General features: G+C 37.2%; 1 long non-coding RNA gene across 1 annotated transcript in view; it reads left to right on the top strand.

Annotated features, from left to right (window-relative positions):
• Nucleotides 1-411: 411 nt before the first annotated feature.
• Nucleotides 412-18,109, top strand: part of LOC129363607 (uncharacterized) — a 51,537-nt gene continuing 33,839 nt past the window's right edge. The window contains exon 1 of the long non-coding RNA XR_008606330.1: nt 412-977. This is a non-coding gene — a long non-coding RNA (uncharacterized LOC129363607). The remainder of the gene's footprint in view (nt 978-18,109) is intronic.

Genomic DNA, 18,109 nt, shown 5'->3' with positions numbered 1-18,109 from the left:
GAATATAATAGTTTTAATTTCTGAACTAAAAAAATCTGTTTTTGTTACCAGACAGAAACATAGACTTTTATTTTAGTGCTAGTAAATATTTATTAAAGAATGGGTTTATTTTATGAACAATTTTAATTTTTTTAATCACTTTCATCTTCAAAACTGTTGTATTTTTTATATATATAAATTTATTACTTTTTATATAAACAGAATTTTAATCACTATGAATAATATACTGTATATTGCATTTTTTGTCCTCATTCCTTCAGAAGTGTTTAACTTGGAAGGAAAGAGTCTTTCGTGCTGCAGATCTTTTACTCAACTTCATTTACCATAATGCCTTTCGCGCTGACGTCACCTGTCAGAAGCATGTGTCGCTCTGCTCTGTTCAAACTATGGCTCATTGAGGCTGCGGCTCTTCACGGGGGAGTATCATAACAGCGGAGCAGCAATGGAGAACATCACTGTCCTGAACAATCAGGAGGATCCAGCATCTTTAAATCCTGAACGGAAGTCATCTGGATCCATTAGATCCAATTTGGATGAAGATTTATATGCCGGATTTGAAGCTTTAGTTGTGTTTCAGCGCTGTCACGTGTGGGAAAGTTACAATTTCTGTCTTCATCTGTTCGCATCAGCTGATGGATTAAAACAAAGTACAACTATGGATCGTTTTGAATGGAACAGAGGGTTTATTCTTCCCGGGATGAGTTGGATCTATTCCTGTCTTGCTTACTTTGTGTTGGACAAGTCGGCTCACGGACACCCTTTTCTCTTGGGAGACACGCATGGTCCAGAGTGGTCACTGAGAAGATATTTATGGCCACCTCACTGTTGTGGATATCTATAACTTCTGCAGACTTGTGGATTTGGACGTATAAAAAGGAGAAACAAAAATAGATGGAGAAATATCCTGGAATATGAAAGCTGTGCTTCGGGGATGTCCAGGGATCAATATGACCAATATGATTCTCCTGAACAAGCAGGTACGTGGGGGGAAAAGTCAACTTCTTGCTTTTTGGTCGTAAAATATTTATAAGAAAGTGCTGATTAACTTTTTCTTTCCTGAAGCTTATTTGGTGAATAATTGTTCAGCTTCTCCATTAGATATATATTTGGAATAATCTGTTATTTCCAGAGTGTCTGTTTTGGTCAAAGGTCCCATCGTTATCTTCCTAACACACCCTTTTGGTCAATTTCTTGTACCAAATTGCACCGCAAAGTCAAATTCTATTATGTGACTCTGAATAGTTGATTCTGTGATTGGTAGTTTAAAATCTTAACATAATAATAATAATAATAATAATAATAATAATAATGACAATAATACTAATAATCATAAACATAATAATTAAAATAATAATGTATGATGATGGTGATGAAGCTGTTAAAACAAGATTTTTAATCTATAAAATCGACATTAAATTGCATACATTTTACTTGGGTGAATTTTAATCAGTTTCAATGTAAACAATGCAAGTCCAATAGCAAAAAGACATATAAACCAGAAAAAGTCCAACCGATTCTTAATTTTTAGGATCATTTTGTTTATTGGTTTTACTTACCATGATAAATTAGTCAAACTTACTTGTCTTAACATTTTGCTATTCGGCACAAAATGTTGAAATAATTCAAATGTCATGTGAAAACATTTTCAACCATTTGCTGTTGTCTTGACTTTAGCATCAACATTTCCACTAAACTAGGTGCAGCTGGATATGAACTTTAATTTTGACACTACAAGACTTTATTGACGGCTATCTGACAAAACATTGCCAGAGAGAAGAAAGGAAGACATGAAGCAAAAGTCTTAAGATTGGGTATTGAACCCAAAATGGTCTTGTTGAAACAACTTCTGGATAAAAAATAAATAAATAAAAAAATAGACAAAAAAATATTTTAAATGTAACAATATGATATTTAAGAATTTTATGTGATGACAGCTAAAGATGTGTTGCTTTGTTGCCAATGACTGTCCTGCTAGCAAATTTTACTATAGTTTTAGCTGTTTCCCTAAAGTAGCTAACATAGATAAAGTAGCTAATGCAGCTAAAGCAGGATGCAAACCTAAATTCTTGCTTCAAGACAGGAAGTATTGTAAGTTAATGTTTTCATCCATTCATTAAATAATTTAATCAAATCAGCTATACTGCAGTCTGCTGGACACTGCATATGACATATGAAAATGGGTAAAATGCAACTTACACAACATTTTTCTAAAATTCAAATTAAAATATTTTGGTTTTGTTACCAAAGCAGACCAGGTGATTTTGTTGGAATGTACGCAATATAAAATATCCCATTTACAAACTTATATGTCTGGTTGAATATAAAATTCATTTAAATTGCTATAATTTGACACCTTCCAAAATTTCATTTTATAGTGTATGTTAAAATCATCTATTCTTGTTCCGGGAATAGAGCATAGAGGCTGCTCTGTTTGAAATATTGGGTGTGGATATCTAATCACACTTCCTCTAATTATATTATATAACAGACTGGCACGTTCAGGCTGTTATATACCACTGCAAAACCATTGTTTAAAATTCAGACATTTAGATAAAGTCGCCATTTACTTGTTTAGCATCCCAGCATTGACCTGTTATAGATTGTTGAAGATTACCTAGAACAAAAATATGTATGTACAATGTGGGTCATTATAAGCCTTCACATAGATTACAGTGACTTCACTCAGGTGACAGTAACCTGGTCGTGTCAGGATCATCCTGTGCTGAAAGTGCCTTTCATTAACAATGGCTCCCTCTACCTGACAATGCAGGTGTGTTTTATCTTCTCATACACCTCATCTGCAGTACATTACAAACAAATAAAAAAAGCTGCCTTTGTTGAAAAAAACAATTCTACTGTATGTATGTACAGAGACTAATGGAAGTGATCACCCTCCCTTTTTATTAAAAATCTTCTCCACACAAGACCCCCTTTCTCTACTGAAGAGGGACCCTCTGTCTAATGCCAAGTGACTCTCATGGCTGGCATTGACGGAGGGACACTTGTTGCTCAAAGGGGACTGAAGTGTCAAATAAACTCGGTCAGAGCCCCCCGACACACAAGAATTCCTTTATCTGGCACCCTGGGAGGCAGACAAAGACAGACTTTGTGTCAGTGAGCAAGCCTTGACTAAACATAGGAGTTTTTTTTTTTTTTTTTTTTACGCTTCTTCTCACAACTTCGGTCTCCTCTTCCTCCTCCTCCTTTTGTCATTTAACCAGCAAAGCGGGAGCATGTCTATTGGTGTCACCCCTACTCGCACAGCATCTGTACAAGGCTCAACTCACCCAAAAATGGACATCAGTTATTGGAAAAATATGTACATTTGTAGATTTATTTTTATTTTTGATTCTGTAGCCTTGAGTTATTATTCAGAAATTCACTTTCTCTTTGCTCTGTGTGTGCCGGCTGCACTGTCATAGGATATGCATGTGGTGAACCGCAGCAGAAAAACATGCACACCAGAGTTGGACGTAGCAGCCCTGGTTTTATTTTGCTAACCAGTTTAGCGGAAATGTCTCATTACTTGTATTTCTGCTCTTGAATCTGTTGTCTCGTATTTCAATAGAATGGATGGATTTTGCAGCTGTCTTGTGAGGTTCCATTCCTGATTTCAACTATTTTACTTTGCTGAAAACAATGTTTGATAGATCCATGAATTTAACTGAACTTTAAGTGTTTATAATTCTATGATCAATGTATTTTAAAATGAAACACTGTAGTAAACGTGGTCAATTCAAGTGGCCCAAGTGAGACACATGTGCATTAGCACACCTTCTGGGCATGCTGATACATGCTAAAAGAGAGCAAAATAGCCCCCCTTGCATAGTGCTTTAAGCAAACAGATATAGTTGCTGTGGTTGCTTGTGTTAATGGTGTGTTTATGAGCTTAGGTTGAATAGTGATTTCTATTTATGTCTGGTTTCCTGACTTTGATTGAGCCCATTGGTGCAAATACAATACCTGAGCTTTGAATGAGTTCTTTGTAACCTTTACTTACATGCTTATTTTCTTTATCGCAAAAATAAATTATTACTTCATGTTATGAATGGGCAGAAACATGTATCACAGTATAAATCTTTCTTGCATTATAGTTGAATGGGAGCTTATAAACCTCCATTTGAAATATCTCTTGTATACCTTTGCCTGTTGAGCACTATTTAAGCTCCGCTCAAAGTGTGTTTAGAGTCAGCTCTAAAGTTTGTCTAAACAGGAGAACTGTCATTTATTAGTCGTGCAGGAACAATGGGGAGCTTGTCTCCGGGATGGTGGTGGTGGTGGTGGGGCTTAGTTGGGGGGTCGGTGGAGCCAGGGGAGGGTGGCCTGAGATTGGGCAGCAGTCTCGGACCAAGAACAAGCCCCTGTCTGATGAAGAGAACTGCTGACCCTTCCTGAGCAAAATGGCACCTTTGTTTCGAGGTGTATGTGTTTGTGCCTATTTGTTTATGTGCGTGTGAAAGAGAGAAGTGAAGAGGTTTTGAAAAACCTTGGAGTGAGGGTGTTTTATTCCTCATGTGCTCCACTGAGGATTTTTCCTTCCCTTAACTTTAGTTGTTTGCAAATCTCATTTATATTCCACATGCATGAAATATTAAAGTTTAGAGTAGAGATGCACTGTGTTGTGAAACAAAGCTTCCACCTGTTTTTTTTTGCAATATATCCTTCAATTGGAGTGTCAAGATTTGTCTCATTAACCTCTTTGTCACATATACTACACACAGACTTAGCCTCCTCTGATGCCATGACCAGATCAGCTTTTAGACTAATTAGCTATTTTTCTGTTTTAATCTGGATCTTTGCCATAGTTGTGTCAGCATGCTGCTTTGTTTCCCTTTCTACAGGCCCACAGCAGTTGCTCCCTTAGTAGTGACACTTATTAGAGAGGGGACTCTTCATTTTAGTGAAGCAAAGACTATCAATGAAGACAGAAAAACAGGAGGAAAGTGGATGCTGGAGAAAAACACCTTTATATTTAAGTATTCCTGCAGAGAAAATACAATCAAGTCAGGAGAGTGTGTTTATATTGGGACTGAGAGGAATTGTGCATGGTATAGAGGGAGTTCTATGGGCACTGCATGTAAGTAACATTTTTAAAAAATATGTTGTAAAGGCAACATTACTTATTTGACCTTGATCCAACCAAACACAAGTACACAAACTGTAGCACAGCACATGCGCATCTGTGTCTGAACTGATGGGAAAATAGCACTCCATTCAGAGACAGGCTCAGATTATCCGCACTCCACTTTGACTTGTATCTCTGTCTTGAAGGGGAAATACTCATTGTATGTTCCTTACTCACAGCTGTCACATTCCAATGCCTCTGCGGTCGTACATGGCCTTTTCTCTGCTGAGAAAGGTTAACAATGACAACCTCACTTCATTTTAATGAATCAAATGACCTATCCTCATGTGGTTCACGCCGTCATGTTTGTTCTCAGGAAGATGAAACAAAAATCTTTGCCTTCAAAAAAAAAACAGAACAAAACAAGAAAAACCCAGAACATTTCTGACATATTTTCAGACCTTTTTGAGCTCCTCTTTGCACCTTCTGTAAAGTATTACCTCACTTTCAAAATGCCCATCACACTGTGATTGGAAGCACTTCTTTCAGAATACTGGGAAATGTAGATTTGCTCTGAGATTATTTAGTAAACTTGTAGTTTATAAGAACTATTGGGAGTAATTGGAACTTTCCAGATATCTGGAAAGTGTTTTTACAGAACGGACTTCTTCTGTGATGATAAAAATAAATAGTGGCACTAATTCAGATCCACACTCTTTTCTTGAACTATGCTGTCCCCTTGTGGACATTGTTTGGAACATTTTACACTAAAGTGAGAGTTCACTTCTCTGCAATCCCCATTTTGGCCACCTCAGTATCCATGGCAGTACTGTAATCTAAAACTTTTGAAGAATGTCATGTAAAAGTATTTTCAACAGTAACAATGTAATTGTTAAGAATCCTTGTTCTTTTGATGTTAAAAATCTGTTTGTGTATACAAGACAAGTAGAAATAAAGTCAGGCCATGAATTATTTTTATTACTACACAGTCATATTTAATAAATTAGAATATTGAAAAGTTATTTTATCTAATTAATTTGGTTCACTAATTGAAATAGTTCACAAATTTGTAAAGGTACTGTAAATTTGACAAATGAGTAAAATTTAAAGTACCTTTACTTAAAATTTTACTTTACTTTAAATCATAATACATATTCTCATTTATTGAATATAACTGGACTTTAAATTCATACTTCAACATTTACACTGAATAAATATCAGCATATCCTAAACTTGTGTATAAACATAAACCTGTCTTATCATATTATTTTTCATTTCAGTTCATTTTTTAGGTGTTTATAGAAAGATATCTTTATGTTCCTGAAAGCAGAACATGTCATCAGACCGATTAAATCTTAATGACAGCTGTTCTAAACTATGCGGAAAGTAGCAAATTAATTAATAATAAAGGTAACTTATAGATACTTTAGTAAAGTAAGTCCCTAATTCAATGTTGAAAGTTCAGACTTTGGTTTTCCAGCAAACCTGACACAAGTAGGAAACTAAATGTTATGATGAGCACAATTAGTGCACTCCAAAATAATTAATAAAACTTAACTGAAATTAATGTCAATGCATTTATTTAGTGGCCTTATCTCTTAGAACAGGACCAAAATCAACTCTTTATGCACTACTGTGTGTTTTTGCAGGAATTTTTGAAAGTAGAATATCATTTTCTTTGTACCACTAGATGTCACAATTTGGTTATTTTTCTACATAACACTGGTAGCAATAACAACCATGAAAAGCATTTTTCCTTAAGAGATCAGAAGAAAACCTTGAAAGATAAAATTATATTTGAACTGTTTTCATGACTTCTGTTTACATGTGCAGCAAAATAAATTTTTAGTTGCTGACAATGTTTTAATCACTAACATAAAAGGGAAAATGCACATATTTTAACAAGTGTGATTCATTTTACTTTGTAGCTACAAACCCTGCCAAGTTGAAGGTATATGTATCAGAAAGAACAAACACTGTTTTACATTTTTGGGCAACAAAGTGCAAGGCGTAATGGGTTAGACAATTTGAAATATGAACGGCCTCTTTAACAGAAAGCTGATTCTAATCAAGCTGTAAGACAATTTTCAATCCCCGCTGGTTGCAGCTCATTTTTACACCTCTTGATTTTGTTATTGATATCCATGGCTACATCTGTAGCGCTAAGAGCTAATAGTAATACTTCCTTGCAAAATCCATCAGATAAAAATTGTTTTTCCTAAACCTTTTGAACCTGTTCTTTAAAAGTGTTTATCAAATTACCTAAGAGCAGTACACATTACTTGTGTACTGCTTACCTCAGGGATTATAATATTGAGGTTTAGATTCTCAATTTGAAGGCCTTTACAAGAATGTACAAATAGTCTTGCCTATTTTAGGATCTAAACTGAGTTACAGTAACCAATTTGAGATGCTATGTAATGTTATATAGCTGCTGTTTGTTATATCTAGACATAAAATTCTGATTTTTCTTAGTTTTACTTTCATTCACTCATTTATTCATTCATATTGATAGACACAGATAAATGCTGTGCATCAATGACTTTTGCTGACATTAGCCCCATGCTTGACTGCAACTAAAAAAAAAAAATGATTACACTTACAAGGTGCCTGAACTAATTCAAGAGTACATGATCAAAAGTTAACATTTTGTACCACTGGATGGCAATGTGGCTACAAGGAAAAGGGCTTTCCTGCTTTAAGATGAACCAAGTTTTCACACTACAGTCACCCTGTGATCTATGGAGTAATGGATGTTGATTGGCATTATTATCTTCTTATTGCCCCTCATTCCAGCTCATCTCCCTTTGAAGATCAAAGTGTTAAAGTGCCTCTATGTGTGCCGACGCTGATAAAACCAGAGTTGCCTTCAATAAATCCAACTCTTCACCCTGTACAGCTTGCTGTTCTGACCCGCTTTCCAGCCTGGCAAAAAAGTTATTGAATGAACAGTCCAGATTTCAACTTTTTTATGACAGTTGCACAAAGTAAGACAGGATAGGATAGGATTCAGACTTCTTTGTAAATATGAAAGTTAGTTTCAATCAACAGCACCACAAAATGTGGCTACGACATTCATTAACCAGTCTTGGGTGTAGAAGTATTGCAATGTAATTAAGTTAGCTTTGCTCCACCTCTGTGAATCTTGTTATGAATGAAGGTAACAGATACTGGTGACTTGGTTAAAGAGCAGGTGTGGCAGATTGTGATTGGGTGACAACACAAAGCCAGATCAGGTGATATCTCTCTTTTCCCGCAATAGCCATATCAAAATGTGTTTGTGCAGGTTTTGGATACAAGTACAGGTCAAGAATGTTCTTTCTTGTTTTTAATTAGTGTCGACTCTTTTTGAAGCCAAACATTTTGCATTGTATTCGATTCTTTTGAACCTCGGTTATAGTCATATTCAATACATTTGTAAATTTGGTCCAATGTAGTACATGAGTACTACAGTGTATTTTTTTTGTAGAGAAAAAAAAAAGATGAAAAAATCCTGTAGACATCTTACCTGAAAACCCTAGAAAATCTTAGCTCACCTTGGGTTAATGTGTTTAATTTTATATTAAGTTGACTCACATACAGGCACACTGGAAAAGTTCTGAAAGGAAGACATCCATTCCCTTTTTTTAATAGGAGGTTTCTTCTTTCATTGGTAATTTTTCAGTATTGGTGATATGGTTCTCTCCCTGGGAGCTATTGTGTGATGAGATAGTAAAAACAAAGTTATCAGTTGTGCCCTGAATATATTTTTTATTGCTTATTAGAGTTTGCACCACCTTTATTGTACACAGTGTGTACACTGTATGTAGACATTGAATGGTAGCAAAGTTATTGAAGTAAAGGGCTAATTCACAGGTTTTTTTTAAGGAATTTGAACTCGGCTCTAGTTTTAAATCTAAAATAAACATGTTGGTCAAATCTGAACTGGAGTCCTTTTCTTCATTTTTTGTTTTACAACATAATTTGACATTCATGAAACTTTTCTTTTCCTTTGCAAAAACAAAAGAAGAAAGAACATCATGCACTATAAGTCCAACTTAAGCTAAGTTATTTTATAGTGGCCATAGAATTTTCTAAACCTTACTTTTCATTTGTGAAGTGACCTCTCATTTTGTAAAATCCATGTTTTATATTATACACTGAGAGCAGAGGGATTTTCACAGAGCCTCAGTCTTGCTTGAATTGGCACTAAGTTCTTTGTATATGTATTCTATCCAGGACTTGTTTTGCTAAAGCAAAGGTGGAAGTCCAACATATTGCTTATCAATGTCACTGTTAACTGCTTCTAGTCTAATTATTCTTTTGTTTCCTTTTGACCCATAGTGAAACTTGAGAGTTTATTTCTAGAAGTTTGAATTTTTCTTTTCTTAATGAACGATCGCTGAAATCCTTCATCAGCTTTTGATAACAGCTACTGCAGATTAGTGGAGCTGACAACCTGACTGGGCCTGTTCTGAGCAGACAGGCGGGTACTGTCACAACTCCAAGAAATCTTTGTTTTTCCCCCCCAAGCTGTTTGCTGCAGACAATCCATGGAGGCAGGTTTTAAGGTGGAGTTGTATTAGAGATACTGAGGAGGAAGTCTGCAATGTATTTTTACGTCCGTTTCTGTTGAGTCATTGGCTCGGTTAAACCTCTGTCTACTGTTTGAGTTAATCATTGATGCTGGACTTTTCTGTTACTCTGAACTTTGTAGGTGGGCAACGCTTTAGGAAAACATTTGTTCATTAGTTGCATGTTTTATATTTTGAACCTCAGAATGGTGGCTCTTGCATTACCCGCATTTTGCAGCTGTGCAATAAAGCGTCACATGGCGAGCCTTTCTCCCCAAGCATTTATTATCGCTCCGCGTCTTTGCTCCCTGCAGTCAATGTTAACGGGGTGTTGTTAGCGGCAGCCGCTCCTTTACAGGCTTTTCCTACAGTAAGCAGTGCACTTTTTCATCTTTCCACCGGGGTCGCCTCCACTTTAAAAGAGGCAATTAGAAACTCGGAGCCACCTCTGCAAAATGAAAATCTATGTCTTTTCCATCTGCTGCTTCCCTTCAGCCTTAATGGGTCTCAATCAGCAGCAGGGCTAAATGCGGTTCACGTGTGTAGGTGTATTAGCAGCTGTAGAAATGGAGCCTGATCTTTCGTGTTGTTTCAGTGGACACATGTTTAGTCATAAAGGAGCAAGTTTAACAACAGTACATGCGTGGGGCGTTTCAGTGTGGTGAAAGGAGACGGGGTTTGAGTCAGGTGGGCATGTGTTTGTGTGTGTTCCTCCAATGGTTTAAAAAGGCAGCTTTCCTTCAATGTAAACTATGCAGGCCTAGCCTCTTTCAGACATCTGTCTTATTCTTCTCTCACTCAAGCACACATGCATATTGCTATACTCCTCTGTACAGGGTGCAATTTCAAAGCTTTTGCAGCACAATGTGTAGACAGTAAACCAGGAAGGGAGACACTGTGCATGATTTCATGCATGTCAAAGGAAGAAATAAATGGAGTATTTTTGATTGCAAACTACTACTAAAAGGTTGGAGTCTAATCCAGGTGGCCTTGACCAGGCTAAAGTCACTCAGGTGAGACTTGACTTTTCCAGTCCTCCCAGAACTGTGGCGCCACAAAGCAGATTTCAGGCCCTCAGCTCTGGAAGGCCGGGTCTGGCTGAAACCAGGGAGGAGAGCCAGAAGGTGGATTGTACTGAAAATGTTTTTGGAAAATGTGAGTTAGGTGGTCGGGGACCTGGTGGCTACAGATGGTAAGTTTTCCTCAAGCCAGCTGCCAGCTTATCAACTTTAATGATGTGAGAGCGATGGCCAGTCCATCGCCCCCTGAGTTTCTGTGTCCTTTACGCCCGCCAAGGCAATAGGAATGGTAGCAGCGCACCAATAAAGCCCCACATGGTATTGATTGAGAGGTATTAACTTTTTCTCTGGTCTTTTTAAAGCAAATAAGATTATTTTTTAAAATTATGTCTAAGGACAAACTCCTTTTTCTGATCAACATTTCAAAATATTTGATCATTCACAACAGATTAAATCTTTAGTTTACAGCAAAATTGCTTGCCTCTCTCATCAGTCAGTTACCAGGGTTTCAAACAGTTCCAGTCACTGTACTGAGATCTTTATCATCTGGGTCTTAAATCCACAAGACTAAAATGAACCATTTGCCTATGTGCAAATAAGATATATTACTGCCATGCAGAATTTGATGCATACCTGAAATGTTCTCATTTACTAAACATTGCATCTAATCATGGTGATTGTGATTTGACATGCTACGTGATCTACTTAAGAGCAAAAGTAATTTATGGCACTTGGTTAATGTTCTGAATTTATGTTGCACCTTTTCAATCAAACATTTAAGTTTGATGGCCCAGTCAAAGTTAAAGACCAAATCCACTTGAGGACCTAAAGACAAAAACATTGTTTTTTTACAGATTGTCTCCACCCAATTTCACCCAGTTTGCTCTTTAAAAAAAACATGTGCTAAGGTCATAGTGACATACCCCTAAAGACCTGCAGGTGTAATTGCTGTACAATTGGGTTCCACAAACTATTGACTCAGGGCGACTGAATGCGAATGCACATTGCATTCTTTTTTCTTTCTTTTTTTTTTTTTTTTGTGAAAAACTTTCTCATCTTCCAATAATTATTCACTGCTTTGTGTCAGTTTCACCCGCTCAGATACATGTTGCTCCCAGGTCAGGTGGAAAAAAAGTGACTACACTTTTCCCTCTCTGACAAGAAAAACAAGTCTGGCAGTTTAGAAGTATTTCCAGTTGAAACACAACATTAAACATCATAGCGTGGAAACTAGAGGATTGTTAATGAGGTACTGCTACTTTAAAACCGCAGTTGGCAAATTGGGAGAAAACATGATAATTTTACTCAGAACTGTGTGAATGTCATACTGACCCACCTCTGTTTCCAAGCCGGAATTCATCTCCACATCTTCCTCCTATACTACTGCTGTTTAGCAGGGTCAGCACTCTAGTATCAACGTTCATTAGGAAAGCAGCGTGGTCCTAATTAGCCAAAGCTAGTTGGATATATGCCGCGATTGTGTAATGTTTCTATTTCAGTGTGCGAGTGAGTGCATGCTGTGTCAGGCCACCGTGCTAATCGCCTAACCCTAGTTTCATTGCCCTGTGCAATGTTGCAATGATGCTGAGGGGAGGTGAGCACATACGCTTCATACTGAAGTAGCAGGATAATGGTCACACTGCCATTTAGAGGCTACATTCTATTTTCTCTTTATGTTCGATAGATTATTTTATCATTGTGCTCAGATTTACTCCTCTAATAAAGTTTGTTCTGGTCCAACATGGCTTTAGTGTTGAACTGCAAGTAGTAACAAAAACATTATTCTTTTTTTATTTTTTATGTTTTTCTCATTTTCCGAAGAACTGCTTACACCTAATCTGTACAGTGAGGCAATCATGGTCATAAAGAATCAACAAGAACCATAAAAACACCTTACGATGTCTGGGTTTCTGTAGCCAAGCTATTAAACTGTAAAGCCATATTGTAAAAGCCTTGATTGGACTGATAGAGTTGAGGAGAGTGCAGCAAAGATGAAAAGAAACTTTGCTTTGCCATACTTTCATAATCCTCTGCTGGGCTTGGTTTTTACCGGTAAGTACACAGGAAGATTCTTTGAATTCCCCGTCTCACACCCTCGCTCTACTTTTGCACCCAGTGCTTCTGGCTGCAAGGATGCTTGTTTGTTGGACATTTGACGTCATTGAGAGTTCAAGTAGTTCTTCAAATACACGCCTCGTTAGTTTTGCCATTGCAGTCTGAAAACCCTTTATATTTTGTATGTTGGCCTAAATCTGTAGCTAAAAAAGAAAAAGTAGGCAGGAATGTGTACTTTTAACCTCATCTAGACTCCGACTAGTATCCAGCTCCTGTAGGTGGAGTATATTGCAATGTATGACCACACCAGTGGTTTGGATGAACTGCTCCTCTGCTGGTTTCCTTTTGTCCTTCATCTCTTCTATCTATCTTTCTATAATTGTGTCCCAGACCCAGACATGTTCATAAATAAACAGGGTCTTTCCCTCCTCAACCAGACCCAAGCCATGTTTATGTTCAGGCCTGTGCTAGGAAAGGGGGCCATCTGGACCACTGAGCCTGCCTCACCACCTTCTGCTTGAGTTCAGGTGGAATCAAGATGTGCAGCTAAGGTTTGCTTAATAAACTTACACAGGCTTAAGGCACACACTCTATGATCTGGGAGATATATTTTTCAGACGTTTTATTGAGAATTAAACAACCCTTGACCTACATTCCACACATTTTAATGTTTTAGAACATCGACAGGTGTTTAAACGGAGGAGAAAAAGCCCTGATGGTGTTGTGCTGTAAGGCAAGAAAAGATACAGGGACAAAAATATTCACAACTGTTGAACTTTTTCACAGTTTGTCACATTAATGCTGCCACCACAATATCAGATTTTCTTATCTGAATTAATAAAACAATTGCAAGCCATGCATTATTTTTCTTTCTCTTTGCAATTAGTATTATAGTTATATAAAGTTTATGAATGCAAGCCACAGCAAATTTCTGTATGTTATAGTTAAATAAATATATTTTTAAATGTATTGCCATGTCACTTTGTCTTCCATCTTACTGAAATGCACAATGTGCCCAAACATGTTTTGTTTTTATAATTACACCAGAGCACAAGTTGTTCCCCTCAGTCAGTGGCAGCGTAATTGTCTTGTTCCTGCAAGCTGTTTGAGAAAGTGAGTGAGATTTGTCAAGACAGACAGTAGAGGAGATTTCTGGTTTATTTACATTAGCTGGATATGGTCTCCTGGTCTTCATTTAATTTGCTCCAGGAGCTGAGCTATTAAAACTAATGAACACTTATTAGCCTGGGCTGGATCCTGAGCTCTTTGCTAAACATCCCTTCTGTAACTGTTTGTTTTACTTCTACCTGATTATTCAAACAGAGCGGTAAAACATGTGGCCAAGCCTTTAGCCTCTGGTCTCTACAGGTTGGCCCATAAATAGTCTGATCTATTATATGTGCCCAAACTGGAGTGAACTTCTCTTTTTCTTTCATGGCCATCCTGAAGTGTACAAGGTTTTGTTTTGGCATTGTTTGAAAGTCAAATAGTGTTTATTTATTTATTTATTCTTTTATGCAATAACGTTTGTCTTGTGAGGCTTTGCTGGTACCTTTGAGCTAGACATCTCCCCAAATGCATGCAATGTATATTGCATATTAAGATATTATATATATATATATATATATATATATATTATATATATATATATATATATTATATATATATATATATATATTATATATATATATATATATATATATAATTTTAAGCTGGTAATGCTTCGGTGGACATTTTTCTTTATCTGTGCTGTGACTTTAATGCTGCTTGTCAGTCTGAACAGCTTCAGTAATGCAACGTCAATCATCCCTGTGTGGAATTTCCCAGCTATGACAGTTGTGTGTTGTTATTTGTTTTACCTTAATTAAATCATGTGAGAAGACGTGCCTCTAATACTGTCCTCCTGGATGAATACAAATGATGCACCCATCAAAAACCAGTGAAAATGGAGATGATGCCAAGTTTCACCTCTGCAGCTCTGTAGAGGAAGCAACCTAGACATTTTTTTTTTTTAATGAAACCTTATACAGTAAAATTAAAAAAGTAGGGCTTACATTTCGCTTAACATGGTATCTTTGCAAAAATCTGTAATTAAATATAAAGCATGAACGGCCACACCTATAAATCTAGCACCATTATAAAGGCCTGTGCTGGCTTGATATCTGGACTTCACCTACGTCAATTCTGCAGCTGGCACCTGCTGACTTTGTCCATGAATGGAACCAGGCTTTAGACTATATCTGTCCCTGTTGTGATTAGTCATTTGTTCAGATTTTTTGCTCTAAAGTGTTCGGGGGATCTCAAAACAGTGTGAAACATTTCATAACCTCATGGTTTTTTTCACAGAAAATCACACAGCTTGACAGCTGTTAAGTAAATGAAAGGAAAAGATTAGAACGTTGCACTCTAATTTGGGGAAAACATATCTCACTATTTAAAGAGACCCTGGATACCAGTGTAACTTAAGAAGCAAAACGAGAAAATGTGACCATGCAGTGTAAGAATTAAAGACAGACAGGACTAAAGAAAGCATTTTTGGTCTTCAGCATGTGTTAATGTAGCTACTGGTGGAGGAAATCCTGAATCCTCACAACAGGGGCCTTCCTCTGTTCTCTTCAGCAGTGAGGGTGCCTCTGAAGTGCCTGATAGGACACCTTTTTCTTGGATCCCTCACAAAGTCTTCCCGTCTCTTTTGGGGAACATCTGAAAATGTATTTTTTAACAACAGGATAAATGACAGGGGTAATCCCTTGGTGTCCTGCAACCCCCAGCTGACCGTTTACTTCCTCTTTGTGTTTTGCTTTCCTCCGCTTTCTTTACCTCCCCCTCTCATCAGATAATCCCCTTTCGCAAAGAGCAGTCAATTAAGGAAGCTTAGCTGATGGAAAATGAGACCATTTTGGATGCGAGGAACGTGTGAAAGGATAGTCAATAAAGAAGTGGGTTGTGACCAGCCCTCCAATTGTAGAATGGGAGGTGAAATTGAGCTTTTTTGTGGGATTGGTTTCCAGAAGGATGTTCTTTGTCTCAACCATGGGTCGGACTCCGACCTTCGAACAGTGGATTAAAACTGCCTGAAAATCTTACATCCGCAGCTCCTTTTTTGTTACATAAGTGACGAGATGAGGGATTGTAGACGTCACCATTAGATAATTCTGTAACATTGCTGTGCACTGACCTTAGCATTCCAGAGCTTTCTTATGGAAGCTGAAAAAAGGCAACATGTTGCACAGCACACACAAGTCCACCCAAACTTTCTCATCTGGTTACAAAGATTAGATGTAAATAACTATGATTATGGTTCTGAAAAACAATCTGGTTGAATAAACATTAGAATTAAAGTTTTAAAATTTCAACCAATTTGTTTTCAATTCAAGAAAATGTGTTTCATTGGACTTTAGAGTAGTCCAGGACTTTTATTTTATTATTAGGAAACTTTGAGAAATACTCAATCTCAGAAGAATGGAGCATAAAAAACAATTGAGTCGCAGGTTTAAGCAGGCAAGTTTACAAAATAATATCCCAAGTGCTGGTCATTTCAGGGAGCGCTTTTCTATCCATCATCTGAAAACAGAAAGAATAAGTCAGTGCAAATCTAAAACACATTGTAGGTTTGCAAACTGACAAGCCATGCAAGGAAAGCATTCATCACAGAAGTGCCAAAAACCACTTGATAACTGGATGAGCTTCCAAGATCCATAGCTCATCTAATCTTATCTTTTCTTTTTTTACTCTTAGTAATTCATACTTTGCAGAATAATGTTCTGCTCTGCACAACATTATTTCTCAGAGCAGGGAGATGTGCTTTGAAACGAACTCCACACTGCCACTCGGAGAGGAGAGATGAGGTGAAGGAGAAGGAAGGGTGGGAGGTAATTGCCACATTAAGGAGAAGGAATTCAAAATAAATTTAATCTCCCAATCCCTTTAGCCCTCCCCCTAAGAGTTTTACAGTGTGCATGCTCTGTCTTGTTATGGGACACAAACAGAGTATGAAAAGGGAGAGAATGAGATGTTTGAGGTTCTGGCAGTCAACTGGCTCCACTAGGATGAACTTTTCTGGGAAGGTTCATGCTGACAAGGGCAATTTAATGTGCACAATCTTAGTAGGTTTTATAGTAGTGGTTGTTCTGTGTATATATGTTCACACTCATCCAGATGGCTTCTTCTCTTCCAGTACCTTTCCCTGATTGCACTTCCTTGATTTCTGACAAATTGCGAATTTGTATGTAACATTTACAGATTTTGAGATAAGATATGATGACTGGCTGCTTTATGAAATACAAATTCTCCCTTTTGGTGGCTTTCTGGACATTTTTCTACCCACTTATACTTTATAATGATTGCCCAAATTTAGACATTTTCTAGCTTGTAAGAGGCAGAGGCCTTGTTGGACCCCTGTCACTATGCTTTTTCAGGCAGCCTGTCAGGAGAATATATGGTATGCTCTACTTTTATATGTAATCATTCCTTCTTCGACAGCACTGGTAACTTTTTGCATGCTGAGGCAGGAATTCAGCTCAGAATCCTGCTGGCTCAGACACAGCAAGCAGACATTGAAGTTAAGGCCTTTATAACACACAAAGCTCTGCACATTTATTTTAAAATGTAAAATAGAATTTTTTTCTTACAGACTGTAAATATTTTTTCCTGCAGTTGTTTCTTTTCTTAGCCTAGTTTTATCATTAATATGCAAATGAGTATTTTGTCAGAAATGAGTTACAATGACAATTGGTCTAAAGCAAAGTTTTTGAGCTTTCATTACCTTAAAGAAAGTAAAGCTGTTTGTCTTCTCACTCCTTACTACGTTCACTATGATTTTTTTAACAATGGATAGAAATGTGCACACTTCTGGACAATTTTTATTACAAATGATGATCTTTCTGGTCCTTACATGCTGAAGGACAACTTTTACATCTCGCTCAAGTCTCAAGTCTTTGAAAATAATAAAAAATAGGTCAAATCCTGAATGAACCAATCACAAAGTGTTTTTATTCGGAAGAAACACACATCTCATTGCAGTGACCTGAGTTTAAGCAAAAATAAATAGATATTGCAGGCAAGTTAGTTTTTTGTCAAAATCTGGTTGATATCTTTAGAAAAAACAAAAACAAAGATTCTCCTAGTTCCTTCTCTGTTTTAAGTAGTCTGGTGTTTGATTATTAGGTGCTCAGGTTGAAATATGCTTCCTGCAGTAATGAAGAAATATCCCCCCAAACCTTCTGCCACAATATAGAACGATTGACAGGCTGATTGCACAGGATTGTCTTTACTGTGTCCCGACCATCTCATTAGAAAAACACCCGCCTGGATTTTAGGGTGCTGACAGGCTGATTCTGTGTGATGTGTTTTGCCTCTCGCACCAACACGCTGTTCCCCCGGCTGCCACGGTGAACACTGCGCTCTGTGTTGATGGG

The sequence above is a fragment of the Poeciliopsis prolifica genome, unplaced genomic scaffold, assembly GCF_027474105.1.
Source record: "Poeciliopsis prolifica strain line A6 unplaced genomic scaffold, Auburn_PproV2 SCAFFOLD010, whole genome shotgun sequence".
Classification (NCBI taxonomy): Eukaryota; Metazoa; Chordata; class Actinopteri; order Cyprinodontiformes; family Poeciliidae; genus Poeciliopsis; species Poeciliopsis prolifica.
This window is presented reverse-complemented; position numbering and strand designations above follow the sequence as displayed.